This window comes from Giraffa tippelskirchi, chromosome 7 (genome assembly GCF_054371585.1).
Source record: "Giraffa tippelskirchi isolate mGirTip1 chromosome 7, T2T-mGirTip1v1.2.pri, whole genome shotgun sequence".
Classification (NCBI taxonomy): Eukaryota; Metazoa; Chordata; class Mammalia; order Artiodactyla; family Giraffidae; genus Giraffa; species Giraffa tippelskirchi.
The window spans coordinates 40963508-40978347 of NC_137281.1; the positions used below are offsets into that span (position 1 = coordinate 40963508).

The window sequence follows — 14840 nt, forward strand, 5'->3', positions numbered from 1 at the left end:
TGGTGTTGGAGAAGACTCTTGAGAGTCTCTTGGACTGCAAGGAGATCCAATCAATCCATCCTAAAAGAGATCAATCCTGGGTGTTCATTGGAAGGTCTGATGTTGAAGCTGAAACTCCAATACTTTGGCCACCTCATGTGAAGGGTTGACTCATTGGAAAAGACCCTAATGCTGGGTAGGATTGGGGGCGGGAGGAGAAGGGGACGACAGAGGATGAGATGGTTGGATGGCATAACCGACTCGATAGACATGGGTTTGGGTAGACTCCGGGAGTTGGTGATGGACAGAGAGGCCTGGCGTGCTACAATTCATGGGGTCGCAAAGAGTCGGACACGACTGAGCGACTGAACTGAACTGAACTGAACTGAAAGAGTTCATTCAAAATTTTTTGCCAACCCAATATATATCCTTTTGCACACTTTTTTTTTCTTTTGACATGTTCATCTCTTATTGGTTTTTTAAAAAGTTCTAAATAGAATATGAATTTACTTTTTAAAATAGAAAATAAATTTGAATACTCTATATTTTTCTAAATATATTTGAATATTTCAATGCTGTGAAATAGGTTTAGGTAATCTTCCTTGATGGAGCTTTCTTAAGCTTGGGAAAATATTAATAGTTTTAATTTACATAAGGATTAGAAATGTCACATATCTGGATCTTTTCCTACTAACATACAAGATCTCATTTAACTTTCAGTACAAAATTGTCCACAATTGACAAGGAAAAAGACCATAGATTCAAGCTTTTGTTAATTGACCAATGTTGTGGATATTAGATGTAACTCATTTTTTTTTCTCTTAGTACTTTTATATGATGTTCAAAAAATTTCAAGGAATCTGGTGGTAACTAAAGCTGTCATTCTGTCTCACTTGAAGATTTCTTGGTCTGGAACACAAGACTGAATAAAATCAAAATAATCATCACTTCTTTATTTTAATCTATACTTCATAAATCTCAAATTGTTTTGAGTCCTGTTTTTACAGCTGGTTTAATATCAGTCTTGTAAAACTGACAGCATACGTATCATTACTTTTTTATAGGTGGAACAGATCAAAGTTTTGAAACATTGCATGAATTTTCTAGAATTACAGTGAATAATAATAATAACTAATGGTATTTAAGATTCATCATGCCCCTGTTATGTAGTAAATCATGTATAGCATGCTTTATCTCATTGAATCATAATGACCATGTCTTAGAGATGAGAAAAATAAAGCTCAGAGAGGTGAAATGACTCCCCCAAAGTCACACAGCAAGTAAATGATAGAGCTGTGACTTCAACTACGGCAGATTCTAGAACCCGGTCTCTTAAGTAGCAAGCACTGATTAACTCCACTGGAAAAGTGGCAAATCAGTATTAACTACAGAAACAGAACCAAGGCCTAGGGATAAACTCCAAATATAAACTTCACACTTTGTTATTTGTCTATTCTTATCACAAGAGCATCTTAAAAGAGCCTCTCCAAGCAGTTCGAAGGCTAGGGTGGGGCTTGCTTATAACAGGGAGTTGATGAAAGAATGGCACGGCTCACCGGTCAGAATTTTCCCAATTATAAGCAATTTTAACATTCTCTCAAATCTATAATTACAGGATTATTGCAAACAATATATAGGTTGCTCAATCTGAAGCCTGCATGTATAGAATTCTGAACAAAACAAAAATTATATGTCTCAAAAATGTTAAAAACCCTCTTAATTTTTGAACAAGGTGATCCTCAAACAGCATAAAGGTGGTTCTTAGCAGAGAAGATTTTGGGAGAAAATATTCTGCACCGAAGTGTGTAGATGAAAGCTGTCTGATCTTTTAAACTCTATTGCCTAAAATATCCATTTGTGTTATAAAAATAAATGCAGACATTACAGAGATGTACTGGCAGGGAACTCTGTCATATTTAATGAATCTTGAAAACACTGTTCCCACTCCAAACCAGTGATTGAATTCTCATCTTCCCACTCCCAAGTTTAGATGCTGGAGGTAGTGTTTTTTCTTTTCCTTTTTTCCCCTTCGAGAACACCACATTGCCTGATTGTCCTTCATTTAGACTCTCCTCTGATTGAGATGTATTCTGGATAATACAGGCAAGCCTTTGCCAGAGGCAGTCAAATGGCCCAGACAGCCTCTCTTGGTCCCTTAATTTATTCTAAACTGGACCTGGAAGATAATTTAGAAGTAATTGAAATCCAACACCCCCTTTTTCTAAACAGATGAGGAAAACTATGGTCCACAGAGATTTAATAACTTGCCCAAATCGCACATCTCATTGCCTTGAAGAGATCTTGATTTACTTTTCAAGTTTCCCCCGACCCTAGCACTCAGACTGGCCAGCTTCTAGGCAATGTTTCTGTGTCATCAACATCTGGAAAGAAGAGAAAGGGTCAGGTCAAGAAGTCAAGTCTTCTGAGGCTCAGTGAAGCCGAGAGACAGTACCAAGTTGCTTGATACCTTGTTCTGCAGTCACTGGTGTCACACATCACATTTGGTCTGCAGCTGCAGGTGTGAAGAAACTATAAATTTACCAGTTCCAGGACAAACACGTCTTAACCAGTGTAGAGAAAAGTCTCGTGGTAACCCAAGCATGGTCTTCAGTGGTAAAGAATCCGCCTGCCAATGCAGGAGATGCAGGTTCGATCCCTGGGTCAGGAAGATCCCCTGGAGAAGGAAATGGCAGCCCACTCCAGTTTTCTTGCCTGGGAAATCCCATGGGCAGAGAAGCCTGGTGGGCTACAGTTCATGGGGTCGCAAAAGAGTTGGACACGACTTACCGACTAAACAGCAACAACAAGCCAAGCACACCCGCAAGTAACCAACAAAAGCCAGCTCTAGCAGAGCGCCACCCACAGGGCACCCCAGAGTCTCTGAGATCTTGCACCCCAAAAGAGCATACAAAGAGCTGGGGTGGGGAGTAATTTCTGGGCATTTTTCTTAAACAGCAGAATTAGAAGCAATTGGAAACAGGGTAGGGGGAGGGACCAAGCTTTCGCTGTTCTTTTTTTTTTTTCTCTTTTCAAGGGGTCAAAAGCCAACAATCTGACACTTATAAAAGTGTCAGCCCAAAGGGAGAAGTCTCCTTGGAAGACAGGATCACTCACCCGGCGTGTATCAGAAACCGAGATTCATCACCACGTTTTCTTTCTCTTCTTTCCAACAGCCTCTGTTGCTCGTGGCAGATTTAATGGTGTGATTTACAGCACCGAGAGACCTTTGTCAGGGCCAGTAAAATGACAAACAATGAATATATGGAGCAGTATGTTAACAGCCCACCACACAATACCTTGTCAGTTACAGCTTGATAGCGATACATTTTAATTTTGTCTTTCATAAAAATCTTGGCATGTATGCCTCATTTGAACACAGGCTTCCAAGTCAAGTGTGTCATCCAAGCAAGCAGTTTATCACCCTCTATATTTTCTGTCCTTTTCATTTAATGTCATTCCTATGGCAACAGACATCGCCCTGGAAATCATTTTCAAAACAGCTTATTTGTTGAAAGGGACTGGGTGAGGTTAAAATATGTGTTTGGCTGGGAAGAATGTCAGAGTGTGAATATGGCTTAGTTATATTAATCATATTCTTTGAGGACTTTGTGTAATCAGATACTTGAAGGAGGCGTATTGTGGGGTGGGATTTGACATCTCCACCCCACCCTCAGCTTTTTATGGGTTCACATTTCATAAGGATAAAAATAAGAGAAGCAAACTTGCAGTGCACTTCATGGGAAGGCATATTCACGTGTTTCTAATACGGCCCAGTATATCCTTTTGTGGGGTTGGGTGGATGGATGGATTGTAACCCTATTGTTAGGGTTACTCTGAAGCTGATTATGGAAAACAAGATTTATTCATTCAGCATTTATTCAGTGCTTCTTTATTGAGCATCTATTATGAAATAGACATTGCGCTGAGAATGGGGATGAATAAAATAAACTGACTTTCTGCTCCCATGGAGGTAGGAGGGTTAGAGTTTAGAATCTAGTGGGGAAAACAGATTGTCCAAGTTAAGTTCTCTAGAAATAAGGTCTGAGATGAGGATTCTTATGAAGATTTATTGAAGATTCCATAGAGGAGACTTACAGGAACTTAATAAAGAGGTGTAGAGGGCAGAAGAGGGAAGGAGATGAAGGTGACCAAAACTGAGTCCAGCCTCAACCTGGTCCTGGGAAACCTTAGAGCTTGCATAGCCTCAAGAGTGACCAACATTTGAGGCACTGCACCAGGCCTGGGCTTTTGGATGTGGGCTTCCTATGTGGGCTTCTCAGGTGGCTCAGTGGTAAAGAATCAGCCTGCTAACACAAGAGACACAGATTAGATCCCTGAGTTGAGAAGATCCCCTCCAATATTCTTGCCTGGGAAATCCCTTCGACAGAGGAGCCTGGTGGTCTACAGTCCATGGTGTTGCAAAGAATCAGACACAACTTAGCAACTAAACAATAACGGGTTGGTCATTGATTGCAAGCTGCCATGTAGGGTCATTGTCCACTGTCATAGTGTCCTCTGCATCCTTGGGCTGGGTGACTCCTGTTGACCAAGAGTGAGCCTTGAGAGAAGGGTGCAGAGTGGGCCAATAGCAGTCAAAACTCACAGCAGTTAGGGAGTAGGCACCCCAGCCAGGCATAGGAATCTGGTAAGGGGACATATCTTCCACTCTATGCATATGTATGATCTTTTACGTTAGTAGTAGTGCAATGACTAGAAAGAGGATAGTCAATCAATGGCAGATGAACAGGTCATGAAATGCTTCCCTGGAGAGAGGACATCTGAGCTGAGAGCCAGCATGGTGAAGATCTGGGACACTATCTCCCTAGGGACTTGAAACAGCAAGGAAAAATAACCAGTGGGATCTTTTTAAGGGTGAAAGTTTAAGGTATTTGAGGAGCACAGAGAAAGCCCAGGGGGTCCACATGCCGTGAGCAAAGGAGGGGCTGGTAGGGGAGAAGGTCAAAGACACAGGCCGGGGTCAGATAGGGTGTGGCAGCCCATGAGCAGGGTTTATTCTAAGGTCAGTGGAGAGCCTACTATCCTATTTCATTTTTTTGACTGTGCTGGATCGTAATTGTTGTGAAGGTTTTTCTCTAGTTGTGGCGAGTAGGGGGTACTCTCTAGTTGCAGTGTGAGGGCTTCTCATTGTGGCGGCTTCTCTCGTTGTGGAGCATGGGCTCTAGAGGATTGGAATTTCAGTAGTTGCTGCACGTTGTCTTGGTAGTTGCAGCGCACGGGCTTAGTTGCTCTGCAGCTTGTGAATCCCCCTGGACCAGAGATCAAACCTGTGTCTCCTACATTAGCAGGTGAAATCTTAACCACTGGACCACCAGGGCATCAGATGTCCCAGTCTAGGAATCAAACCTTCAGCCCACTTTCAGCCCCTCCTTAGCACCATGCCAGAGGCTCTGAGAACCTTGGTGTGCATAAGATACTGTTTATTTCACCACAGAGATGGGTCTTGCTAGATGGAATGATTCCCAGGAAGCACATTCACGTGAATGTGAAAATCAGCTACAAATACTGGGAATTCTTGCATTAAGACCATCTGAATATTGGTTCACACAGCAACCCATACAAGTCTTCTTAACCTCTGTCACAGATGACCTATAGTTTTGATGGCAATCTGAAGCTTTTTTTCCCATGTATTGTCCCTATAACTGGTATATCAGGAACACATTGTCCCCACATTAGAACTTAGTGCAGGGCTTCCCTGGTGGCCCAGTGGTAAAGAATCCACCTACCAGTGTGGGAAACATAGGTTTGATTCCTGGTCTGGGAAGGTCCCACCTGCTGCGGGTTAACTAAGCACCTGTGCCATCCCCTGTGCCCGTGTGCCCTGGAGCCAGTGCTCCACAAGAAGAGAAGCCACCGCAGTGAGAAGCCCATGAACCACCACCAGAAATTAGCCCCCACCCACCACAGCTAGAGAAATCTCTTGTAGCAACAAAGACCGAGCATAGCCAAATATATAAATTTAAAAGAAAAAAAAAAAACAACCTAGTGCATTTTCCCATAGAGAAAATACTTGCATGGTGAATACCCTTACAGAATTTGGCTACCCAAATTGTGATCCATGGGTATTCCACTTAGAAATGCAGAACCACAGGCCCCCTCCCTTCCAGGCTTACTGAATCAGAATCTGCTATTTAACCAGGCCCCCAGGTGATTCTACATGCACATAAAAGTTTGATCAACTCTGTTGTAAAAATTGTTTCTACAGGAAAATGTTTCCTGAAGTCCAATAGCTCACTTATTAACAAACACTGGGAATACACAACCAATGTGTTAAAAAATATTGAACTTTAAAAAAAAAAGTAAATAAACTTAAAAAAAAATTTTAAGTATTGAACTTTATAATATAATTAGAAAAGCGAAAACTATGTACTACTTTTCTGCATAATTACAGTCATTTTGTGTGGACACTAGGAAGCAATCTGGAGTCCCAAATTGATTGAAGAAAGACCCTGAATGGAAAGAGATTTGAGAAGAGAAGAGTAAAGGAATGTAGTTTTGAGGGATGGTATCACAAAAAGGAGAAGTCAGCATTAGTCTAAGTGTGTCTGAACATATTTTTTCTCAAAGACAAGACTTACAGAAAGGTAAGAATCCAGAAATCTGCTCTTCTATAAAAGCAATGAGGCAGAAAAGTAACAGAGAAAATTATCTAAATCAGCTTTTTTAGAGCTCTGGAAATTAATCAAAATTTTGCCATAATCCAAGGGTATTTATTCAAGAAAATACTAGTTTTACAAGATGACTGTAAGTTTTACTCAAAAGAAGACTCTGTAGTTAAACGACAAGCATTGGGTGTGAGAAAGTTTAACAGGTTTCTCTCAGCAGGACCTTTCAGGGCCTTTAACATGCCAAATGTACAGTGTATAGCATGCAATTTTCCCCCAAACTTAATTGATCACAGATCCCTTTTGTTGTGAGCTGTTTCAAGGATTTAAATACTGAGAAATATACTTTGGGAAATACTAGGTAAGACTTCGAGGTGGGATCTGAGGAAAAAAGGGGAAGAATTGTGGACACTAGAGGAGAGAATGGGCATAAAAGAGAATGAGATGATATTGTCAATGCACCTAACTGACAAGGATTCCTATCCAGAAAGTCTAAAGAGCCAAGAATGTTAACTGGATAAGATTAATGATAAACAGGTTGAAATTATAACAATTAGTAAATACATGAAAAGATGTTCAACCTCCAGAATTATCAGGGAAAGACAAATCAAATTAAAACAATTATACATTTGACAAATGTTCTAATCTCTGATGATATCAAGTGCGAGTGGAGAGGTAGAGCCTGGCAACTCTCAGATATCACCAGTAGGGGTATAAGATGGGATCACCATTTTGAAGCGTGACTTGGCAAAATTTAGAAAAGTTGAAGATGTACAGGAACCCTAGAGAAACTCCCACTTGGATGTTCATGGAGACAAGTCCAAGAGGGTTTGTTTCAGTGTGATTTGTGGAAACAACCTAAATGGCCATTATGGATGAATATATTACTTTACATTCATAGACTAGAATATTATACAGTAGATAAAAATGAGCAAAGGCTGTATGTATTCACATGGATAAATCTTAACAGGGCACAAAGAGACTGAAACCATTTATAGTAAGGTTTTTAAAAATTTCAAAATATTGCATATTGGATTCTCTCATACTGCATATTAGGTCCTTTTCAGATGTCAAAACATGCATAGAAATGATGCATACATATTCCTCATGATGGTGACTTCTGAGGAGGGAGAGAGGGGGATGGAATTGGGGAGGGATACACAGGGACTTCAACTTTATAACATTTTGTTTCCTTACAAAAGAAATATGAAATAAATATGGGAAAAGGTTTCAACCTGACCAGGATATGTATGGATAAATACATGTTTACAATACTGCACTTGCAATATTATTTGCTTTGTTTCTGTCTATATAAATTTGCTATGGGTTGGATTACATCCCTCCAAAATTCATATTGAAGTCCTAGCTTCATTCTGAAGCCCCAAGAATGTGACCTTATAAAGTCACAGAAGCACTGAAGTTATAATTAGTTAGGATGAGATCATACTGAAGTAGGATGTCCCTCATCCAATATGGCAGGTGTTCTTATTTTAAAAGAGGAATTTTAACACAGACATGAGAGTAGGGATAATGCCAGGTGAACATGAAGTTGGAGATCAGGATGATGCATCTACAAGCATAAAACATCAACGTTTACTAGCCAACCTCCAGAAGCTAGAGGAGAGGCATGGTACAGATTCTTCCTCAGTAGGAACCAACCTGAATGACCTTGATTTTGGACTTCTAGTCCCCAGAACTGTGGGACAATACATTTCTGTAGTAGAAGCCACCAGTTTGTGGTACTTTGTTACAGTAGCTCTAGCAAAATAATGAAGATTTTATAATATGAGATAACTCTGAGCAGAGATGCATTCTTCAATAGAAGAGATTCAGGGACATCCTCCTTCCTAAGTGACCTTTAAACTGAGCATTAAGTAGGGGGAGTGGACATAAGTTGTTTTGACCTCCTCAGTACTTCTTCCGTTGCAGAACTGACCTCTCTCACGTCCTGTGATCCCAGAGGGCATCCCCATCACACCTTCCAATCTAAAGACCATGGGAAGTCACATGACACAACCGAGGCCAATCAGACTCTCCCTCCTAGAAGCTGAGTTTAAATCAAACACAAAAGAACACCAGCAATAGATGCTGAGCTCACGGATGACAATACACAGAACTGTGAAACTTCCCTGGAGAAGCTGAGACGTATTTTGTTTTCCAGAGATTACCGCAGTAGTATCTCCACTCCTACCTGTTCTTCTTACAATGTGACTTTGATCCTGCTCCATTTGAGATGTAGGGCTGTTCTCCCCCTCTTAATCTGAGTGAGTGGCCCTATGACTAATGGAAATGATGCTCTGTGATTTCTGAGGCTACATCCCAAAAGGCAATATAACATCCAGCTGGCTCTCTTGGGCTCCTTGGAACCTAGCCACCATGGAACCTAGCTACTTGTCTTCCAGAACCCTCTATGTTCCAGGCTCATCACAGTGAAGCCAGCACCAAAAGCCTAGGCATACTGTAAAGAAGCTCAAGAGCCTGTGGGAAGGAACCAAGGCTCCTAGCTCCCCCGTTCAGGTGAGTTCTCAGCTACCAGCCATGTGACGGAGCCATATTGAAAGTGGGACCTCCAGCTCCCATCTGGGCCTTGCCAGCTGATATCCCACAAGATGGAGGGGTTTCCCTCTCCAGGTTGAAGATTCATAAGTGAAATAAAGGACTGTTCTTGTTTCATGCCATTGAGTTTGGGGGCACTTTATTACCTGGCAACAAAGCTTCCCTGGTGGCTCAGTGGCAAAGAATCCTCCTGCCAATGCAGGAGCCGTAGGTTTGATACTTGGGTCGTGAAGATCCTCTGGAGGAGTAAATGGCACCAATCCAGTAGTCTTGCCTGAAGAATCCCATGGAAGAGGAGCCTGGTGGGCTATAGTCCATGGGGTTGCAAAAGAGTTAGACACAACTTAGCGACTAAACAACAACAAACAAAGACTGAAACAGCCGCCCTGATTTTCCTTTTTTCCATGGCCTGGCTGTTGGGTTCTTTTTAATTTTGCAGACTTTTGAGGAATATCCTTTTGAGGAATTTATTCTTTCCTAAATTAACCAAAATTTGTTCCTTTTGCTTGTAACTAAAGAACCTTGCATATAACCCTGGAAAATGATAGAAAGGCAAACGTCAAGTTAGAGATAACAATGGGCCTAAAGACTCTTGTTCAAGGAAGAGCCTGGGACCTTGAAAGACAGGAGAACAGTTGATGAGGTTGGAGTGTGAAGGGGTGCAGGTCTCAAGATGAGGTTGAGAGGGAGTAATTAGTACTAATTGTGTACTACGCCTTGGCAAGGTATGTAGCTCCTAATGTCTCAGTCATCTGCATATCAGCAATAAGACGGAAGTCCTATTTTTAAGCAACTTCCCACCTCCACACACACAATATCCCATTTAAGGGAAAATGAAATCAAACCTCAGCAACCACTATTTACTGCTGACCTGGAACTCGACCCGGCTCTGTCTTCCTCCAAAGCTTGTCCTCCTAACACATCTGCTGTGTGTCCCAGGAGATGATTTATAACTTAGAAGAACAGAGTACAGGGAGAGCGCTAAGGGGGATATGCATGGATGAATAAACAGCCCAGTTGGAAAGACCCAATAATGTTATGCAGCCATAAAACTCATTTTACAAAGAAAGAGATCAAACATGGAATGTGACTATCATTAAACAGTGGGAGAAAGAATATGGACTTTGGAACCCCACAGAACTTCCTACGGTGGTGTGTGTAATCTCAGGCATTTCACCTGACCTCACTCAGAATCCATTTTCTCTAAAAAGGAGGTGAGGATCGCCAAGTCCCCGTGGTAAGGTTTGATGATGATGCTTATAAATTGGATGGTGCCTGGTGGGTATCAAAATGTCACCAATAATCCTAGATATTGAGATTAATTATAGTAACACCCAAGGTTGCATAGACAAGAGACTCAAGAAAGTGAGGGGAAAGAAAAGCAGGTAAAAAACAGAGGAAACAGGGTAAGATGGGAGAAAGGGATACAGGAGGAAGGAGTTACTGGAAGGAGGGAGCATGGGCAGCAGGAACAAAAAAGTCAAATCTCGTACTGGAGGATTTTTAAGTCTCCACACAAAAAACTCAGAGCCTGAAGCAGCTCCTGGTGTGACCACCCCTGCAGGAGAGGTGCCAGGCACATGCAGCCCAGCCCTAAGATCTTATAAAGGATCAGATATTCATGCTCAGGTTTAGGGCACCTTAGCTCCCAGGAAACCAGTCCTCAATCAAATGCTCCCTTTGCAAAGACAAAAGGCAGCCAGCCCCCTCCTACATGAATCCTCTTAATTTCCCTACCTTGTCGAGGACCACACAGCTCATCGCATTCTTGGTGGCCATGGGGCTCAGGCTCCCAAGAAAGCCTTGTTTCTCTTTGACCTTCATGCATGGAAGAGTTACAGAAGGAATTGGAGGAGGGCAAGGAGGGACGTCCCCTGGAGGCAGTGGGCAAAGTAGCCCACACTAGGACCTCAGCCCCTTGTTTCCATTTCTGCCCAACACCTGATGAAAGGAACTGGTTTTCAAACCCTATCACCCAGGAATGAAGCAAGCAACAGATGAAAGGAATTACAGCAACTTTACCAAGTCATCTAAAGTGTGGCCAGCATTGCTAGGATTCCTGGGTATGAGGTTTCCAGACAAGGGAGAAAAATGGACCAAAGGGAATTTCTTTCTTAAAAGGGAAGTGGGTCTGTGTTGAGATAATTCAGAAGAAGGTTAAAGCTGCGAAGGCTGGCGCTGGTTCCTTGCCATCATCCTATCCTCGGGCCCTTATTGAAAATTCCTACCCTCCAGGCTCCCCATCCCCACATCAGGGTGGGGCCCCTTTCTATGAAGAAAATAGAGGTTCCAATGTTTGGCATATTAATTTGGAGCATATGGTCAAAAATATTGTTTGCTATGGCTCGTGGGCTTATGATATTTAATTTAAAATAGATTTTCCTAAATAAAAAGAGACTTTGTACAGATGGCCATTAAAAGCAAACCGTTTTGCTGCTCGGCATTGTTAAAATACAATGTTTTTAAAGCATTTTATAAGATGTTGGCCCTTTGGCAAGAATGGAGTGTTCTGAAAAGATGGAGGCTTGGCACAACGACAAGATGTCCCTGGTATGATGGTCACAGGCCCAGTTCTGTGGGCAATCTTTATCTCAGTAAGCTTGATTTTCTTTTGTACAGGACATTTCCTTCTTAAATCCTGAAGTTACATTCAGACCTGAGAAAGTTCAACTCTGGAGATCAAGTGTGGCTAGAGTGATAGCCACAAACGCTTTCTTATGTCATTTCTCATTAAATATGAACAGATTGTTTCCACAACAAACACAGAGCAAGCGTGAGACCAGGTGTTTTCCCATTTTCCACATCTCTCCCAAACTTAGTGGGAGGATTACAGAGCTTTTCCTTTCTCTCTCTCTGTCTTCTTTCAGCAATCACCTGAGGCTGACGACTGCCACAAAAAGGGTGGCCTGGCATCTTAAAGGCTTGGAGGTTGATGAACATGTCAAATAAGGTTGGTCTACATGGAGCACGTGAGCGGCATTTTTGTGTTATTGATAATGCAGGTTCTTTCGAGTGGTTACAAAATAAAAATACCTTCTGACTCATCTCAGGAGAGTCATACCATGAATTATGTCAATCCAGCTTGTTTTCTCCAGCCAATTCATTCTGATTTTCTGAATATGGCAGCAGACCCAGCGGCTAGAGCCTGCTAAGCTGCTTAACCATGAAACACGCACGGGAAAATGACAAGGAGAAGAATCCATGGTGTTAACTTACGGGCTCCTGCTCCAAACGGGAACATTCTGAACAACACTGGCCTCTTCCATCCTCCCCTCAAACCATCCTCAGACAATATCCTTCCCTGGAATATGATCAGGAGAGAGCACACACTTCAGGATCCAATCTGTTGCGTTGGTTTTCATGACACAAAGTCATCTGCTGAAGACTTGTGTTGAAAAGCTGATACTTGAAAAATGGCTTCATATTAGTTTGGGATAGAAAAGAAAGCTGATAGAAGTTTCTGGATTGTCAGTAATCTTTTCTTATGAATGGCCAAAGAGAAACAGCCCACTTTCTGATGGAGCATCAGAGAAGCATGGAGGTACCAGAACAATTGTTCCCGACACAGTACCGTCTGTAATTAGCGACGAAACAACCACAGTGTGGTTGGTTTTTCTAGTTCAGTAACTTTTAACAACACTTGTAATCAGTTGGGTTTTTAGAAAGAGGGTGTGAGGGCCAGGGGAAAGAATTACATTACACACAGCACAGCAGTGCTGGAGAAAGGCTCACGGCCGGACACACCTTTCTGACAGGGTGGCTTTCTGAGCCTTTGTTTGAAGGAATATAAACAAAAGCTTAGGGGAACACAGGAGAGATCCTTCAATCCCATGGGGTAACCTCAGAGGGGAAGCTTTCTCTTCTGTCCACGAAGTGAGGGTTTGGGTTTGCCAGCAGCCTGAGGACTGCAACCCTGCCTTTGCGGAGCTTTGGGGACAGATATTTACCTGGCCTGCACCTGGATATCAGTTGCTTAAATGGGGCACAAACCTGCCAAGGCTGGAAAGAGTCAGAACACAGAATATGTAACTAGAATTAACAAAACTAGAAGACGCTTTTACTAAAGCAGGCAAGACCCCCTACTGTGGCTTTGGCAATTCAACTCCAAAAAATTCTTCAGTGGGGTTATCAATTAGCACACGCTGTGGTGATCAGGAAGGTAAATATTGATTTGTAAAGTTCCTATCTCGGTGGCCGTCTTTGAATGAACTCAGGGAGTTTGACCACTCTTAACCAGACGTTAAAATTAAAGAAAAAAAAATGACTAAGGTTTTTTTTTTCATTCTTGTTAAAATGATTTTTTTTTTCTGTTTATAACAAAACACTACATGTTCAGTATAGACAAATTAGAAAGTGTAGATAATAGAAAAAGAAAAGTCAAAGACATTCATAATCTCAGCATTCAGCAACCATTTCTTACAAAATTCAGGGCTGAAAATACATACTATTTCATAATATCCTTTTGTTACTTTTGAGTCTTTATTGTAGTCATTACTTGCAATTGATAAATTTGCATCTATATCATTCTTAATGGCAGCTTAGTATTGTGTATCATGGACATACAAAAGCTTATTTAATCACTCCTTTGTTTTGAAACATTCAGACATTTTCCAACTTTTTGGTATGTTGTAAACTGCTTCGGTGAAACACCTTCTGGGTAAGTATTCACATTAAAGTGTTATTTTCGTTGTTGTTCAAAAGGAGTAACTTGGCAATGCTCTAGAAAATGTTCTGAGAACTAAAGTCAAGACAAGGAACTGACATAAGCTCAAATGAGGCCATGACCTTCCCAATAAGTCTGCATAGAAGATGTGAATGGACTTTTCTAATAGGTGTGGCTGAGATAGTAAAACTGGAAATATTAAAAGAAATTCTGTAAAAGTGCCAGGCATTTAACCAAACTGTACAGCACCACCAATGACCTGTAGATGTCTGCCATCTTTAATTTCTAAGCATGCTATTCTAGGAGCCTCTGTTTTTATAACACATAAATGCATGTGGCGTCTTCCTGGGTTATTTGGATCAAATACTGTAATTCTTTAAGCTCAGCAGGCTGTTTTGGAGGATGACAAAAAACCTGGTTCAGATGGCAAGAGAGAGCTGGGGGGCAGGGAGATGTTGAAATGATAGTGGTAAAAGGCAAAATGCTAGGACAGAGTAGGTCTAAAGTTGTCCTTAGTGAACTCAAAATATATGATTTGATAAAAATAATCTTAAACTCTGCTTTCAAGGAGAGTGTTTATAAGGAGCATGAAAGACAGTTAAGGAATTCAGCAGACAGTGTTGTGCATGGAGGGCAATCATGTGGCAGGACTGTCACCACGCCCTCTCCCAGGTCCTTGTCAACCTGACATGGCTAAGCAGTCAGACCACTTTTCCCTGAGTCCACACACAGCCTCGAGTCCCTCCATCCAGGTGTCCAGGCTGCCATGAGCAACCTATTGGAACTGATGCTGGAGGTGATACTTAGTTTCTATTGCTGGCCTGGTGGATTTTCCACCAGTAGGGGATGTTTTGGAGGAATGGGAGGATTTAGTTGGTTAGGAAAGGGAGAAATCAATGCCTGAATTGATGGAGCTAAATGGCAGGAGAAGGACATTCTGCTGAAAAAGCTGAGAAGCCACTCTGTGGAACAATTCCAGAAGGCTTGTTTTTCTGTTTGTAATTTGGAACTATAGTCCA

General features: G+C 41.7%; 2 long non-coding RNA genes across 2 annotated transcripts; one reads left to right on the plus strand and one right to left on the minus strand.

The window, feature by feature from the left end:
• Positions 1 to 788: 788 nt before the first annotated feature.
• On the minus strand, positions 789 to 8962 carry LOC145515051 (uncharacterized). The gene is made up of 4 exons (XR_014060651.1): positions 8794 to 8962; positions 3094 to 3203; positions 2447 to 2653; positions 789 to 2360 (listed from the first exon to the last, which is right to left on the minus strand). It is a non-coding gene; the product is annotated as an uncharacterized LOC145515051 (long non-coding RNA).
• Positions 8963 to 9025: 63 nt separating this feature from the next.
• Positions 9026 to 13615, plus strand: LOC145515052 (uncharacterized). Its single transcript, XR_014060652.1, has 2 exons — positions 9026 to 9119; positions 12026 to 13615. It is a non-coding gene; the product is annotated as an uncharacterized LOC145515052 (long non-coding RNA).
• Positions 13616 to 14840: the final 1225 nt, after the last annotated feature.